The following is an 18,033-nucleotide window of genomic DNA, read 5'->3' on the forward strand; positions in this document are numbered from 1 at the left end:
TCAGATGTTTGCTGGGACTGTGGAGTGTGGGTGCTGCCCTCAACATGATCCTCCAGCTGTTGCCCCCTCTGCTTGATGGTGGACCTTGCTTCCAAACCACTTCAAGAAATAACCAAGCATTTAAATCTCTGTACAACTTCCCTCATCTCCTTTACACAGGTAGGCTGTTTTGTTTCTTCGCTGGTATGGTGGGGTTAATATTGAGCTCGCTGCAGTTGTGCTAAGTGACTAGATCTCCATTTAATCAAAACCTCTTGATTCCTGACACATTTACAATGCATCGAAGTGAAGCAGTTGGGAAGTGTACAGTTTGCTGGATGGTGAAATGTCGCTGAGAATAGATGCACTTTACATTATCCCGGTAAATACTTGAGAAGAATCGGTTGAAATCTCGGTCGGTAGAAACTACGAACTATTCGCAGGTGGCTGTGGGGGCCATGTCAACGGATATTTTTAAGGCAGAAATTGAGTGGTTAGTAAGGTTGTGAAGGGATATGGGGCGATGGCAGGAGAATGGGGTTGAGAGGGAATGATAGATCAGCCATGATTGAATGGTAGACTTGAAGGGCCAAATGGTCTACTACTGCTCCTATCGCTTATGAACTTGTGAACTTCGGATGCTGGTTTATCCCAAAGATAGAAACACAATGATGGAGTAATCTGGCAGCATCTCTGGAGAAAAATGATAGGTTATGTTTCTGGTCGGGATCCTTCTTTAGATGGCAAATCAGGGGTGAGATATGAAAGAAGGGTTGGGAGGTGGGGGGGGGGGTGTAGTTGAGACCAGGACTGTCAACAAATGACCCCGAGTCCTGACACAAAACGTCACCCATCCTTTATCTCCAGAGATGCTGCCTGACAAGCTGAGTTACGCCAGGGCCTTCCTTGGTCTATCTTGAGGATTAGGGTTGGCTGAGTTGTTTAAAGGACATGATGGTTATAAGAGAGTAGCTATTCCTAAACCAGGCACCTATACCTCTTTTCTGATGGTGGCTGCAAGAAGATGGCCTTGCACAGATGACACAGGTCCTTGACGATAGACGCTGCTATCTTGAGGCTGCTTCCTCGTAGATGTTCGAGATAATGAGTTGGACAATGCCCATGGCAGATAGGGCTGCGTCCACCACTCCCTACTGCCTCCTGCAGTCCAGTGCATTGGAATTGTTGCACCAGGCCAGGATGCAACCAGTTGGGACACTTTCTGCAGTGCAAGTTTGTTAGAAGATACAAAATTAAACATTTTCCCTTCCATGCCACTTCACTACGCTGCATCACACCATTGCACATTTAAATTACATGATGTGGCAGCTCCAGAACTGATGCAGTTTAATCTTTGGTATTAAAGTTTCTATGGTTATTGTTCCAGAAATCAATTTGCTATTGAAGACAGGCACAAAATGCTGGCTCAGGCGGCATCTCTGGAGAAAAGGAATAGGTGACGTTTCTGGTAGAGACCCTTCTTCAGACTGAGCTTTAAACCAGCATCTGCAGTTCCTTCCTATGTGAACTGTATTTGCTACTTCTGGGTTTTTGAAAACAATCCCCTTGAAGACAAACTGGTAATCAGTTTGCTTATTTTTTTTTTTAAATATTCTACCTCATGTGAGATGATGTCCACAAACTCTCTTTTTCTCCCGGAGAGCTGTGAATCTGTGGAATTCTCTTCCTCAGGATGCGTTCCAGAGAGAGTTAGACAGAACTCTTAGAGATCGTAAAGTCAGGGGATATGGGGAGAAGGCAGGAACGGGCTACTGATTGTGGATGATCAGCCATGATCATATCGAATGGCGGTGCTGGTTCGAAGGGCCGAATGGCCTACTCCTGCACCTATTGCCTCACCTATTGCCTCAGCCCTCACTCGACTGCCAGCAAGCTTGGCTGCAGTGGCACGGCCTGAGATATTTGCATTAATTATGGAATAATCATCTTCAGAACAAAACCCTTTACCATCACTGGTTAGTGATCATGTAATGTCGAATAGTGCTGCAGCAATGAACTTTGAAAGTAAGTCGCTTATTTTGAAGCAAGGCCCTCTATTTAAATTTACTAAGGGCTGTTAATTGGCCATACATGACCAGTGATTCATGTTGGATATTTAAAATGGTGAACCGCAGTCACTTTAAACCAGGCTGTGGTAATCCTGCAGTTCTTGGAAGCTCTGGAGTATATTTGTGGTAGGTTTCCAAGGGAAGGTACCAACTACACTCTGGTAATTCCTTTTTTTTTTCTCCCTGAGGTTTTCTGAAACGCTGTTACTAAATTTAGTGACTACTCTATGTTGAATGTGTTGCTGGAGTTGCATTTTAAAGTGATTTAATTAATGCAACAACAACAACAAAAATACTTTTTGTGAAATCAGTGCTCTGGTGCGAGATTGCTCAACCATTTTATTGCTGTGAATGACTTAATCCATATTAGTTGAAGAAGGAACTGCAGATGCTGGAAAAATCGAAAGTAGACATCAGAACTGCCCCCTCCATCGACTCCTTTAAGTCGAGACTTTAAACTCATCTCTACTCCCAAGCCTTTCTTGACGTCCTCTGAGTGAGGGCTATATGTATGTAGTGATGTTTGTAAGTTATCTATGAACCACTGTTGTTTGTTATACTATTATACTTACACCAATGTAAAGCACTTTGGCCAACGAGAGTTGTTTTTTAAATATGCTATATAAATAAAAGTGATTTGACTTGACTAGACAAAAAATGCTGGAGAAACTCAGCGGGTGGGGCAGCATCTGTGGAGAAAAGGAGTGCCTCACCCGCTGAGTTTCACCAGCATTTTCTGTCTACTTCTAATCCATGTCACTGGTCTGTGCATGGGTGCCTTTGCGATCTTGTTGGGAGGAATATGTCCCGATGTTAATAGTATTGTGGAAATATGAGAGGCAAGGGAGTATTGGTTGAGGGGGGGGAAAGGAAATTCAAGACTTCAGTGAAATCAAGGGGTTTGTTGTAAATATTCTGGAGCTGCCAATGGACCAATGCAGTCAAGTCGTGTTAATGGCAGGACTGGTGGGGGTTAGTGTTCAAGCTCTTGAACACTAACCTCAGCAACTGTGATCCTCCATGGACGGTCTTTGTTGGCACGTTGGTATTTGCACTACTGGGGTTACCCAGGATTAGTTATTACCTCGTTGTGACTATCCCACCAGGTCGAGGATGATAGTCCACACTCCGTTGTTTTTATGGACTCTCAGGTTGCTTATGCGTCCCAATCCATGGCTGAAAGTTCTTCGGCGTTCAGGACAGGTAATTCCAGACGGCAGATCGGGCTTTTGTTGTTGCTGCCTCTCTTCCCGTTTTGTTCTCTTTTCTTCTAATTCTGCGCATCTGTTGGCTTCGAAGGTCGCTGTTCCTTCTTGGACGATGGTTCTCCAGAGATCCTGTCCATGGCATTGGTTCCCCAATTGTCGATGTCGATTGCAAATTTCTTCATGCTGGCTTTTAATGTGTCTTTGAATCTCCTTCTTTTGTCTGCCTCTTTTACGTTTACCTTCTTTAAGCTGGGAGTTGAAGGTTTGCTTTGGTAGACGCTGGTCTTCCATCCGAACAACATGACTGACCCATCTTAGTTGGTTCTTGATGACGAAGGCTTCGATGCTAGTATTAGGTCCCTGGTGTTACAGTCACCTAATATTATAGTTGTCACCTAGTATTAGGTCACCTAGTATTAGGTCACCTAGTATTAGTTATTACCTAGTATTAGGTCACCTGGCATTAGTTATTACCTAGTATTAGGTCACCGAGTATTAGTTATTACCTAGTATTAGGTCACCTGGCATTAGTTATTACCTAGTATTAGGTCACCTGGCATTAGTTATTACCTAGTATTAGGTCACCTAGTATTAGTTATTACCTAGTATTAGGTCACCTGGCATTAGTTATTACCTAGTATTAGGTCACCTAGTATTACAATTATTAATTTGTTATGTTTTTGATTATTAAATATTATAATACTTATGTGTAAATATTACCTAAATCTTACATTTACAGACCTGTTAAGGTGCAGTAAGTGAGAATGTAATTGTTACATTGCCTGGACATAGGACTAGATTAGTTTATTGTCACATGGTCAGAGGTAAAGTGAAAAGCTTTTGTTGTGTGCTAACCAGTCTGTGGAAAGACTGCATGATTACATGCGAACTATCCACAGTGTCCAGGTACATGATAAAGGGAATTTTAGTGCAAGGGTAAAATCTGATTAAAAATAGTCTGTGGGTGATGACTAAACAGTCTGAGCTCTTCTTGCTCCTGACAATAGTCGATCTGCTTAAGGGATATGATTTAAATTTTGCATGTAATCCTGACCGGTGACTTTCTCAGGATGCTGCCTGAGCTCCGGAATTCTTGTCAATATTTTTGCTTCCTTCGGGATTTGCCAAACATTTTGAAAGATACGAAAGAACTGATCATATAAATAAAAAATGACCAGGGCAGCCCTCATCAGTGTGTTGATGAATGATTGATGCCGACTCGCATGGTCTGATCCCAAGAGTTGGCTCAAAATTTACTGCTAAATTTTTGATGATTGCAAGATTATTTTTGGTATGACTTCGCTTGTATAACTTTCTCAAGTCTCTTTTTAGTGTAGAGATACGATACCATAAAACTTCATTTATACCAGGAGGGAAATTGATCTGTCAGCAATCATAAAAAACAGAAAATACATGAAACATACAATTAAAGTGACGAGTGGAAAAGGATTGGGGATGTGCAAATATGGAGGGGGGGGGGGGGGGGGGGGGGGGGGGGGTCAGTCTCAGTCTACCCCACGACAGAAGGGGGAGGAGTTGTACAGTTTAATAGCCACAGGGAAGAAGGATCTCCTGTGGCGTTCTGTGCTGCATCTTGGTGGAACCAGTCTGTTGCTGAAGGTGCTCCTCGGGTTGACCAGTGTGTCATGGAGGGGGTGAGCTGTACTGTCCAGGATGCTCCACAGTTGGAGGGGGATCCTCCCCTCCAAGACCATCTGCAATGAATCCAACTCCAACTCCGCCCCCAGGATGGAGCAAACCTTCCTGATGAGTTTTTTGATCCCATTGGCGCCCTCCGCCTTCGCCCTCCAGCGCGGAAACGGGCCCTTTGGCCCACTGAGCGCATCCCCGCACATTAACACGACCCTAAGCACACTAGGGACAATTTACATTTATACCATTAAGTGAGTTTAGTTTAGAGATTCAGCATTGAAACGGGCCTTTCGGCACACCGAGTCCATGCTGACCAGCGATCACGCGCGCACTAGTTCACACTAGTAGTGGGTTACCACACTTTTTCAACCACCCCTTCCACTTTGGGGACAAGTTGCCGAGGCTGATTAACCGACAAACCCACATGTCTTTTGGAGCACCCAGCGGAAACCCGCGCAGTCACGGGGAACGTGCAAACTCCACACAGACAGCACCTGAGCACTCTGGCGCTGTGAGGTAGCAGCTCTACCAGCTGCACCACTGTGTCCCCAATAATCCCCCAGGAGAATTCTCAAGCCATTCCAACATGGATTTGCTAACCCCTTGCTCGTTTAGGAAAAGGATTATTTTGTTTTTGTTGTGGCGAATTTTGACGTAGGATTGATTAAAATTTGATATGTTGTCATTCCTGGCGTATGTATGCCCCGGTACTATCAATATTTGCAATCTATTCCTAATTGCCTTTGAACTGACGAGGCGGTGGAAAGTAGACTACGTTAGAGTTCCACAATATTAGACCAGTTAAGGACTACCGTTGTTTTTTCCTGCCCTTCACAGTTGGCATTTAATGAATCTTTTTTTTTTAATGAATATCCGGTGGTTAGAAGGACTTGTTTTTAAAAAAGAATAATCCAGATTGATTTAATTAGCTTAAATAAATAGCAGCCTGGGTGGAATTTGAACTTGTTTCTCGTCATCATTGGCCCAGAATCCTGGGTAGACCATTAACTTAACCACTACACCACCAGACCCTTGAAGGTTGGCCTTGCTTTTTATTAATGATACACTCTTGGACACAAAGGCCAAGTGGTTTGGGTTTGGATTACTTGTCACATGGGAGGGATGGTGGTTGTGAATGATGGTGGTGTTTATTCCTCTTTAAAACTCCTGACATTGGATCGCTCACTGCAATGGGAGGTTGCAAACATGATGCTGTTCATCGAGAGGAAGAGAAAATATGGATTGGGTGCTGTCATGTTATCCTGACGTCCATTTACAAGAAGTGTGTAGGAAGGAATTGCAGATGCTGGTTTAACTACCTTCTATTAACTAACATTATATCCATTAGGTAGACAAAAATGCTGGAGAAACTCAGCGGGTGAGGCGGCATCTATGGAGGGAAGGAATAGGTGAGGTTTTCGGGTCTCGACTCGAAACGTCACCTATTCCTTCGCTCCATAGATACTACCTCACCCGCCGAGTTTCTCCAGCAATTGGTCCACCTTCACGACCCAAAACGTCACCTATTCCTTCGCTCCATAGATGCTGCCTCACCCGCTGAGTTTCTCCAGCATTTTTGTCCACCTTCGATTTTTCCAGCATCTGCAGTTCCTTCTTAAATATTATTTCCATTTTGTATTTTTGTAACTTTTGTCAGCATCTTTGTGGTGACTTTTGTGTGATTTGTATGCAAAATCGAAGGTTTTCATTGCAGCTAGCTAGGTACAAGTGACAAAGTTTCATTGTGTGCAGGAAGGAACTGCAGATGCTGGTTTACACCGCAGATAGACACAAAATGCTGGAGTAATTCAGCGGGACAGGCAGCCTCTCTGGATAGAAGGAATGGGTGACCTTTTGGATCAAGACTGAGACTTCTTCAGACTGAGGGGAGAGGGAAACGAGAGATATGGAAGGATAAGGTGTGCAAACGAGAGATCAAAGTGGACAAAGTTCAAAGAAAATGTAGAATAGATAATTGTTAGCTGGGGAAGTTGACAACGAGGCATACAAAGTAAAATTCAATCAAGAGGACACGAAAATGCCAAGGCATGGCAACAAAGTTTGATTCTACAGGGTTTGATGAGAGTGATTTGAGGGAACTATCTGTTTCTTGGATGCTATCAGTGGAGGGGAATAAGAGGAAGCGATTTGATGTGGCACGTCTGATTTCTGAAAGGAATTTAATGAGTTGACACTTGAGAGCTTCTTGAAAATGCAGGATTATGGAGTGATAAAGTGGAGAGAGGATTGGTTAATGGATGAAAGCAGCAGGAGTTTTTGTCATGCAAAGGTTAGCAGCTTTGAACTGGTGGGGTGCCTCAATCGTGAGTGCTGGTGGCTCCATTACCTCCAACTGTGAGCGATGAACCTGGTTGACAGGACTAAATGGCAGTGGGCAGCTCGAGGACCAATCTTATTGGAAAACTGAGCAGCGAGAATACTTGAAGTCCACACAAGTTGTTTAAGAAGGAACTGCAGATGCTGGAAAATCGAAGGTAGACAAAAATTCTGGAGAAACTCAGCGGGTGAGGCAGCATCTATGGAGCGAAGGAAATGGGCAACGTTTCGGGTCGAGACCCTTCTTCATATTTATTTTGTGCATCCTTTTGAGAGTAAGGTTGGGAATACATGGAGGGGATAATCCCAATTGACATGTGTGGTAAATGAATGCATGAATGAATGAATGAATATGAATTTTTATTGTCATTGCACAACACTGTGCAACGAAATTCCATTGCATCTCCTCCGGTTAAAAAATACAAACACGACAACCATTGACACATATGTACATGTATTAGTAAAAATAATAAATAAGTATTTAAAAAGAATTTTAAAGAATGTTGCATTTCTTGGAATTACATTTTGCTTCCCCAGTGTTTATCTGCTGTGACTTCTTCACGAGAGTGACTGTGTTCATTTGCCATTTGAGGTCCTGGGAGATGTTTATTCCCAGGAACTTAAAGCCAGTGACTCTCTCCACCATGTCTCCTTTGATGTATAAAGGAGCAGGTTCCTCTCTCCTCTTCCTCCTGAAGTCAACGACCAGTTATTTTGTCTTTGATGGGTTGAGTACCAGGTTGTTTTTGTACACCAGACAGTCAGTTTTTGGACTTCATCCCTGTAGGCAGACTCGTCGTTGTTTATCAGTCCCACCACAGTCGTGTCGTCCGCAAACTTGATGATCATGTTTGTACTCTGTGTTGGTGTACAGTCATAAGTGTATATTGTATACAAGATGGGACTCAGCACACAACCTTGTGGCGCTCCTGTGCTGAGCGTCAGGAATGGGGAGTAATTGGACCCCATCCTGACAGTCTGTGGGCGGTCCGTTAAGAAGTCCTTAATCCATCCGCATATGTTTGCATTAACACCCAGATCAGACAGTTTGTCCACCATTCTGCTGGGGATGATGGTATTAAATGCAGAACTAAAATCTACAAATAACATCCTCGCATATGAGCCAGGGCGCTCCAGATGTGTCAGTGCAGAATGTAGAGCTATGTTGATGGCATCCTCCGTTGACCTATTAGCTCTATATGCAAACTGATGCTGATCCAGGGTGGATGGGAGTGAGGAAAGGAACTGCAGGTGCTGGTTTTCACTGAAGATAGACACAAAATGCTGGAGTAACTCAGCGAGACTGGCAGCATCTCTGGAGGGAAGGAATGTGCGATTGGCATTGTGTGTTGTATCTTGGCGTTTGCGTGGTGCACGTCTATCCGGCTGATGAGCAGATGAGAACTGACGCTGCTCATGGAATGTGAAAGGCAGCTGAGAGTGTGCAGTGCTGCACACCTGCCCCTCTCTCTCCAGTACAGGAATGAAATAATTTCAATATAGTTTTAATATAGAACTGCATGAGATAAAGCAAGTTGTAAGGGGCATGTTAATGGAATTTAGATTGCTCTAGGGTATTTTGTGGAATTTAAAAAAACAACTTGTTTGCTGCATGGATGTGGGTGGTGTTGGCAAGTCCAGCTTTTATCACTCATGAGCATATATTATTTATTGAGCAGTGGGTGGTGAGAGACAGCTACGATGAGTTAGTTGACGTTGTCCTGAACCAATCATTTAAACATGTCAAGAAGTTTAAGTGAAAAATCTCAACGTTGCATGTCTTTGCATGAATTTTGCATCCATGAAAACCTGGCAATTAAAATGACTGTTCAATCGATGATGCTAAATAGTGTCATAGAGTCCTACAGTGTGGAACAGGCCCTTCGGCCCATCTTGCCCATGCCGACCAGCATGCCCCATCCACATGAGCCCCACCTGCCTGCGCTTGGCTCACATGCCTTTAAAACTATCCTATCCAAATATTTTAAACCAAAGATAGATACAAAAAGCTTATCTCTCTACATAATCGTCTCTATCTCTCGTTTCCCTTATCTCTTACTAGTCTGAAGAAGGGTCTCGACCCGAAACGTCACCCACTCCTTCTCACCAATGAGGCTGCCTGTCCCACTGAGTTCCTCTAGCTTTTTTATGTCTATCTTTGGTTTAAACCAGCATCTGCCGATCCTTCCTACACACATATTTAAAATGTCATTAGAACCTTCCTCGACTATTTCCTCCGGCAGCCCGTTCCACTCACCTACCACCTTTTGTGTTTATAATAAAAAAAAATAAATAAAAGTTGCCCCTCTGGTTCCTATTAAATCTCCCCCTCTCCCCCGTGCCTTGCATCCTTTGGATCTTGATTTCCCCTACTCTGGGTGAAAGGCACTGTGCATTTGCCCCATCCAAGAGCGGAACTCGCTATCAAAACATGGAGGGGACGGGGGCACAACTTTGTGGCGGCCGCGCGCGCAAGCGCACACTCGTGCGTGAGGCTTCGGAGGCTCAATCTCAACTCTGCCTGTCTCACCGGGTTAACTACAGCCCTGTCTGTACTGACGGGATACCAGCGCTGCTTCTCCGCGCTGGCCATATTTCCCGCAAGTCCAGGGAGGTTAACCTGGCGGGACCTGTGCGCCCCCCCCCCCCCCCCCCCCCCCCCCCCCCCCCCCCCCCCCCACTAGGGACAGTGCCGGTGACCTGGCCCAGGATCGATTCTGCCTGCAGATGAGGCGCAGGTCTCCTTCCTCCAATTGCTGCGCTCTATCCTCGGTCCCCACCCCCCCACCCCCCCCACTCCTCTCTACTCTGCCCTCGATCATCAGTCCCACCCCACTGCCTCGCGGAAAGCGGAGATTTTAAAATCGGGATCACAAAAACTTGGGGGATGTCCCCCACCTCTCTCAAAACATGGGGGGGGGGGGGGGGGGGGGACGTGTCCCCTCTGCCCCCCACCCCCCCCCCCCGGGTTTTTCCGCCCCAGGCCCCATCTAATCCTCTCATGATCTTACACACAGCTCTATAAGACCACTCATCCTCTTGCGCGCTCCAAAGAATAAAGTCCCCCAGCCTCCTCAACTCCCAGATAACTACAAAAGTGTAACAGTGGTAGTGTAACAGTAGACTTCACTGAGATAGTACACAAAGAGTCGCCACATTTCTGGCGTCCGCGAGGTTTCAGAGTTGAGAGTGCCGTATTATCTTGGCGTTAAAGGCCCGTTGTCCTGGCGTAACTGATCCTCTCCTCTAAATGCCGCCATCTTAGAAACGGCCCTGTCCAGAGTCTGTCGCCGACTCCTGACTCCTCCCACCCCCCCCCCCTCCCTCCTCCCTCCTCCCTCCTCGCTCCTCCCTCCACCCTCCTCCCCCAAGGGTTCCCAGTTATCTGCAGCGCATTGCATGATCTTCTGTACCCCAATACATAACAAGCTCTCTTCAAACCCATACTCTCTGAGTGACCGGCACAAGTCATTAATGTGTGTGTGTGGATGTTAGTGCACAGGGTTTTCAAACTACTGATGGTTTGTTATTGTGAATGTGGAATTAGTCATTTGCCCACCTGTTTTACTTGCCTGCAAGTGGTCATGTTTGCCCGCTTTTGGTCTGCAGGCTTCTATTGCGTGGCAATGTATCTAGGCCTTAAATGCAGGAGGAAGTAGGATTACCACACTGCATGTTGCAGTCATAGTGAGCATTTTGGAAACGGGTGGGTACATGATACAGGAGCCATGGTGCAAGATGCAGATACAAGAGAAGCAGAGGACGTTGGTTTATGGTGAAGGGAAAAAGATTGAATAGGAATCTTAAGGGGCAACTTTTTCACACAAGGGGTGGTGGGTGTATGGAACGAGCTGCCAGATGTAGTTGAGGCAGGGACTATCACAACGTTTAAGAAACAATTAGATGGGTACAGGGATAGGACAAGTTTTGAGGGACATGGGCTAAATGCAGGAAGGTGGGACTAGTGTTGATGGGAGACGTGGGTCGGTGTGGGCAAGTTCTGCCAAAGGGGCTGTTTCGATGTTGTAGGACTCTATGATGTTTTTCTGATTTAACATTCCAATTCTAAAAGTATTCTGCGAGAGCGCAGGTCTGATTTTACTCCATCAGTTGGGGGTCTGAGCCAGCGATGGCAAAGCATCTTTTTATTTTGTTTTGTGCTCTTCAGTCCGTTATGGTTGGAGCTTACTGGTGTTTTGAACCTGTCGTCTGATGAGTAATTGTGCAGCATGCTTATGTTTGAAATCAGGGAGTGAATGAGTGTGTCACGGCCTGGTAGAGTGTGGTCTTGTCATCCTGTTTCCTTCCTTGTGTAAATATCCAGTTTTACAAGGGCGAGAGACTTTAAATGTGGAATGAATCATTGCTCCATTAAAATGCCACCTCTTTATTCAACTTGGTTCAGGAAATTGACCCTGACCATACAACCGAGTGGGCCTTAAGAATGCACTCTTTTCCGTGGTCCTTTTATACTCCACATCTGACGTTGATTTGTGTGATCAATGCAGGCGGGAATGTTAGTCCAGAGTTCCACTGAAGTCCACTTTATTTTTTTTAGTTTAGAGATACAGCGTGGAAACTGGCACTTCGACCCACCGTGTCCATGCCGACCAGCGATCCCAGCACATTATCAGCACCCTGCACGCTCCGGGGACAATTGTTTACATTTGTACATTTATACCAAGCCAATTGACCTCCAAACCTGTACGTCTATGGATTGTAGGAGGAAACACGAGATCTCGGGGGGGGAAAATCAAGGCAGGTCACGGGAATAATGTACAGAACTCCATACAGACAAGCACCGGTAATCAGGATCGAACCCAGGTCTCTGGCGCTGTAAGGCGGTAGAACTATCGCCGCGCCACCCTACGGGAACCAAGAGCAACCAATCTGAGTAAAGCATTGCAAATTCCTCTTGAATTAATATTATAATAGCCCACATTTTTTAATTCCACCCCTCCCCCCACCCCACACACATTGTCAGCAGCTCGCTAAATTTGAGATTAAGAACAAATACTCAGTTACTGAAAGAACATTGTATAACTGTAATCATTCACAGAGGGGAATGAGCTGCCTGCTTTCTTGAACAAATTATAAGACGTCTGTAGACACAAAGTACTGGAGTACTCAGTGGGTCAGGCGGCATCTATGGAGGACATGGTTGGATCCTTTTCCTCCAGAGATGCTGCGTGACCCGCTGAGTTACTCCAGCACTTTGTGTCTATCTTCAGTATAAACCAGCATCTACAATTCCTTTGTACACATAATGGGTTTTGTCTTATGCAACATTTTGTAAACTGGGGAAAATATTTGCAACTGTTCAGAAACAGTTTTGAAGTTTGACATTGAGTTTTATTGGTTGCTGTTCTGTGATCTTTGTGCTACCTGTTCCTGCGTAAGGACAATTGGACTTCATAACGAAGATAGCCGCGTGTTTTGCTTTGGACATTGACTTGCCTGAACTTGTTTAGCTAATTTCTGTTGTACTGGTTTGTGAAATTCACAGCAACTGGAAGGTAACATGGTGGTCCAAGTAGACTTGAGTCCAGCACTTGTTGATGCATGTTTTGTGCAACCATCTGCCATTTAGAGTCATCCAGTGTGGATACGGGCCTTTCCGCCCAACATGTCCCATCTACGCTAGTCCCAAGCAAAGGGTGGCATGGTGGCGCAGCGATAGAGTTTCTGCCTTACAACGCTCTCAGCTCCAGAGACCCGGGTTTGATCCTGTCCACGGGTGCTGTCTGCACGGAGTTTGTACGTTCTCCCCGTGACCGCGTGATCTTTGGGTTCCTCCCACACTCCAAAGATGTACAGGTTTGTAGGTTAATTGACCTGGTATATATGTAAATTGTCCCTCTTGTGTGGGTGTAGGATTGTGCTAATATGCGGGGATCACTAGCCGGCGTGGACTCTTGAGTCGAAGGGCCGGTTTCCGCGCTGTATACCCAAAACGAACACAGCGGACAAAATCACATACTTGAGAAGGCGGATAATTTTACAGGCTGATATTCTGACCATCTCGCGTGCTGAACGGATATGTCGAGATTCTGAGTAATTGTCTCGGTTAAATTAAGACTGATTAATCGTACATTGCATGCGAATACAGCCACAGCATCAACTGGTGCTTTGAAGTCACTTTCAGACACTTTGAAACCAGAATTGTCAATGCTCGCGTCCAAAAAAGGAGATTCGCCGCAAGCTCCACCTTTCTTGAAGGTGACTCACAATCTGAAGAAGGCTCTCGACCTATTCCATTTCTCCAGAGATGCTGCCTGTCCCGCTGAGTTACTCCACCACTTTGTGTCCAAGTTCTCTTGCAGTTGCAGTGATGCAGGTTGATGCAATGTAGCCTCACCCTCGGTTGCTTGCAGCAAGCAGATGTGCAGGGGAACAAAAATAAATTGCCGTCTGGTTGTTTACTCTTCATGTGGTGATTATAAAATGCAAGTCAGATGTTGTTCTGTACGTTTTGTTTTGCCGCTGAAGTGTGACTCGTGCTTTTCGCGAAGTCATCCACTTGGCACGGCACAATTGGGTTTAGTTCGGAGTTACAGTGCGGAAACAGGTCCTTCAGCCCACCGAGTCCGCACCGACCAACTATCCCTGCACACTTACACTATCCTACACACATTAGGGACAATTTACCATTATAGCAAGCCAATTAACCAACAAACCCAGTGGCGGACTGGCCAGTGGTGTCAGCTTGCCCGATGGCAAGTGGGCCCCTGATGAAGTGGGCCCCCTATATCAAGTGGGCCCCCGATGAAGTGTGCCCCCTTTGTGTCCTGGCAACCAATATTTTTAGACCCAGTCCGCCACTGGACAAACCTGTACGTCTTTGGAGTGTGGGAGGAATCCAAAGATCTAGGAGAAATGAGGGGAGAGAAGCTGAATACCGAGGTGTGGTCAATGACTTTGTTGCAGAAACTGTAAAGCATCATCGACCGTACAGCTCACCCCCTCCTTGACACACTGGTCAACCTCAGGAGCACCTTCAGCAACAGACTGGTTCCACCAAGATGCAGCACAGAACGCCACAGGAGATCCTTCTTCCCTGTGGCTATCAAACTCTACAATTCCTCCCCTTCTGTCTTGGGATAGACTGACACTGAACCCACCCCCCCCCCCCACCTCCCCAATCTTTGCACATCCCCAAAGCCTCACCCCACGCGTCACTTTATTTTCATGTTTCATGTATTTTGTGCCTGTTATGACTGTTGGCAAATTAACTTCCCTCCTGGGATGAATAAAATTCTATTGTATGGCATAACCCACACAGGTCACGGGGAGAACGTACAAACTCCATACAGACAGCACCCATAGTCCGGATCAAATCCGGCTCTACTACTGCGCCACTGTGCCAGGTTATGCATTCTGTTTATGGTGTTGGCACGAGAGATGCTGCCTGTCCCGCTGAGTTACTCCAGCATTATGCTGCAGTTTAAACCAGCATCTGCAGTTCCTTCTTACACATGATGTGTGAGTGGAACTGGGCACCACAGGTCTGGTTGTGATGCCAATTGGTCTATTTGCTGCACAATATGTGTTGGAACGCTGTGCAAGCAGCAGAGGACTTTTCTGTTTGAAAGTACTTAGTTCTGGGGAATAGCGTGCTCAATATCTTCTGGAGAGGCGGTGGATTTGGCTGAAGGAAAGGTCAGGGGACTTGCAATCAAATGTGTAAATGTTGAGTGGGCACATTGAATGAAGCGGGGTCTCGACCCGAAACATCACCCATTCTCTCTCTCTCTCTACCGAGATGCTGCCTGTCCCGCAGAGTTACACCAGCTTTTTTGTGTCTATCTTCACATTGAATGAAGCATTTGATTGAGGATAGGTCGGTACTAGTATGGTGGGGAGTGGGTTTGATGAACAGCCTTTGAACTGCAGCGAAATGTGGTGGGTCCCATGGTAATGATCGTGGATGATCAGCCATGATCACATTGAATGGCGGTGCTGGCTCGAAGGGCCGAATGGCCTCCTCCTGCACCTATTGACTATTGTCTATTGTAATGCAGCTGCCTAACGACTGTGACTGTGCTGCCAGGTTCCATTTCAAGCTGCTCTTCTGCACAAGAGATTGTTAAAGCTGTCTCCTGTTTATTTCCGTGCCAAGAATCTTGTCTGAACAAACGGAACGTTTAACAATTTTGCATGGAGGGAAATGTTGAAAGTAAATTTTAGATAGACAAACACATTCTGCCATTTGATAACCAATACTGAAGGAATTTTGAGAAGAATAGTAGATGTTTCCCGCAAGACGCAGGACAACTATGACTGAGTGAAGCCACCGTCGGTGACAACACTGTACATTGTCATTTCTTTTTCAAGGATATTTCAAAACCGGTCTTCATAGAAACATAGAAAATAGGTGCAGGAGTAGGCCATTCGGCCCTTCGAGCCTGCACCGCCATTCAATATGATCATGGCTGATCATCCAACTCGGTATCCTTCTCTCCATACCCCCTGATCACTTTAGCCACAAGGGACTGGCCTCAACTACCTTCTGTGGCAGAGAGTTCAACCCGGGTACATCCTCCTCTGCCATCTTCTCTCCAATTGTCTTCTGACTGCTGTTTGTGGCAGAGTTGTGTGCGTCATCAAGTTGCTGATCAAGTCCATCAACTCGTTTCCCTCTTCGATGTCTACTTTAGGCTGTTGACCTCCTTTACGGTTGACTCCCAACGACTGTATTCTTAATTCCAGTAAAGGGCCCTGTCCCACTTTCATGACCTAATTTCACGCCCTTTTTTACTCGTGGACATTTTTCAACAGGCTCGAAAAAAACGCCGCAACCTACTTGATGCCACGAGTACCTACGACTGGCATCACTGCCTGCTACGACCCACCTACGACCTTGTGACAACCATGCTACGAGTATGAGTCAAGGGCAAACTCGGCAGAGGCCGTGAAAGTGGGACGGACAGGCACTTAACTCTCCGCCAGCCTCTTGATTTTTCTCTCTTTTTTCCTTGCCCCTTTTTCGTTTTGCTGTTGGTCTGATTGCTGCACAATCTTCTGTCGACTCGGATATTCATCACCAGGTTTATGCTGGGTTGAATAAAGGTTTTGGTTTATTGTTAACACGTGCACTGAGATACAGTGGAAAAACTGAATATCCAGGCAAATCTTACCTTGCACACGTCCAACGGGTAGAATGTTTAAGAAGGAACTGCGGATGCTGGAAAATCGAAGGTAGACAAAAATGCTGGAGAAACTCAGCGGGTGAGGCAGCATCTACGGAGCGAAGGAAATAGGCAACGTTTCGGGCCGAATCCCAGGGTTTCTCCGGCATTTTTGTCCAACAGTTAGAAGTTTAGTTTAGAGATACAGCGCAGAAACAGGCCCTTTGGCTCACTGAATCCGCAGTGATCCCCGCACATTAACACTGTCCTACACACACTAGGGGCCAAATATTTACGTTTATACCAAGCCAATTAAGCTCCAATCCTTTACAAGTGTGGGAGGAAACCGGAGCACCCGGAGAAAACCCATCCAGGTCACGGGGAGAACATACAAACTCCGTACAGACGTTCCATAGTCACGATGGAACCCAGGTCTCTGGCCCTCTAAGGCAATAACTGGAGGTGAATTGGAAGATTGTGTACACATCCTTGGCATATAACCATATAACCATATAACAATTACAGCACGGAAACAGGCCATCTCGGCCCTACAAGTCCGCGCCGAACAACTTTTTTTCCCTTAGTCCCACCTGGCTGCACTCATACCATAACCCTCCATTTCCTTCTCATCCATATGCCTATCCAATTTATTTTTAAATGATACCAACGAACCTGCCTCCACCACTTCCACTGGAAGCTCATTCCACACCGCTACCACTCTCTGAGTAAAGAAGTTCCCCCTCATGTTTCCCCTAAACTTCTGTCCCTTAATTCTGAAGTCATGTCCTCTTGTTTGAATCTTCCCTATTCTCAAAGGGAAAAGCTTGTCCACATCAACTCTGTCTATACCTCTCATCATTTTAAAGACCTCTATCAAGTCCCCCCTTAACCTTCTGCGCTCCAGAGAATAAAGACCTAACTTATTCAACCTATCTCTGTAACTTAGTTGTTGAAACCCAGGCAACATTCTAGTAAATCTCCTCTGTACTCTCCCTATTTTGTTGACATCCTTCCTATAATTGGGCGACCAAAATTGTACACCATATGAGAGATCTGTTCAGGAGGCTGATAATAGCAGGAAATAAGTTGTTTTTGGTATATGGATATGCAGGGAATGGAGGCATGTGGACCACCTGCAGGTAGAGGAGATTCATTTAAGCATGACTCTTAAGACTTTGGTGAGGGAACTAATGGGGTTTCAGTTTACACAGTGCATGGAGCGTGCTGCTGGAGGCATAACGTTTGGCCCGGTTAATATCGGCCACACGGTATGTTCCAGCGCTGTACTGTTCGATATTCTAGTAAATGAATCTGTTAGCTTTGCTCTCGTCTCAAAATAACTAAATAAATAAATAATTAAAGGCAGATAAACTGATAAATAAATAAAGAAACATGGATAGATAAATAAATCAATAAACAGATGGATATATAGAGTTGCTTTCGGTAATCTGATCTAATTTCTGCCCCTCAACAGAACTTCCTTTGCCAATGAGGTGATGAGCTCCATCATGGGATCAGATGGTGAAGGTCTGGTTCCCAAGGCTTGTGTAGACCGTCCGCAGATAAGAACAACAACGGGCACAGACCTCGGCTGTTTGCAGATTTGACAGCAGAAAATATTGCTTCTCTTGGTAAGTGATCTCTTGAGCTTGTCTTGTA

The 18,033-nt window shown here is 45.6% G+C and overlaps 1 long non-coding RNA gene across 2 annotated transcripts in view; it reads left to right on the forward strand.

Annotated features, from left to right (window-relative positions):
- The window catches only part of LOC129707925 (uncharacterized), a 191,510-nt gene that overhangs the window by 69,109 nt on the left and 104,368 nt on the right, over window positions 1–18,033 (forward strand). For both annotated transcript variants that reach the window (XR_008725254.1, XR_008725255.1), the window contains exon 3: window positions 17,849–18,005. This is a non-coding gene — a long non-coding RNA (uncharacterized LOC129707925). The remainder of the gene's footprint in view (window positions 1–17,848; window positions 18,006–18,033) is intronic.

The sequence above is a fragment of the Leucoraja erinacea genome, chromosome 22, assembly GCF_028641065.1.
Source record: "Leucoraja erinacea ecotype New England chromosome 22, Leri_hhj_1, whole genome shotgun sequence".
NCBI lineage: Eukaryota > Metazoa > Chordata > Chondrichthyes > Rajiformes > Rajidae > Leucoraja > Leucoraja erinaceus.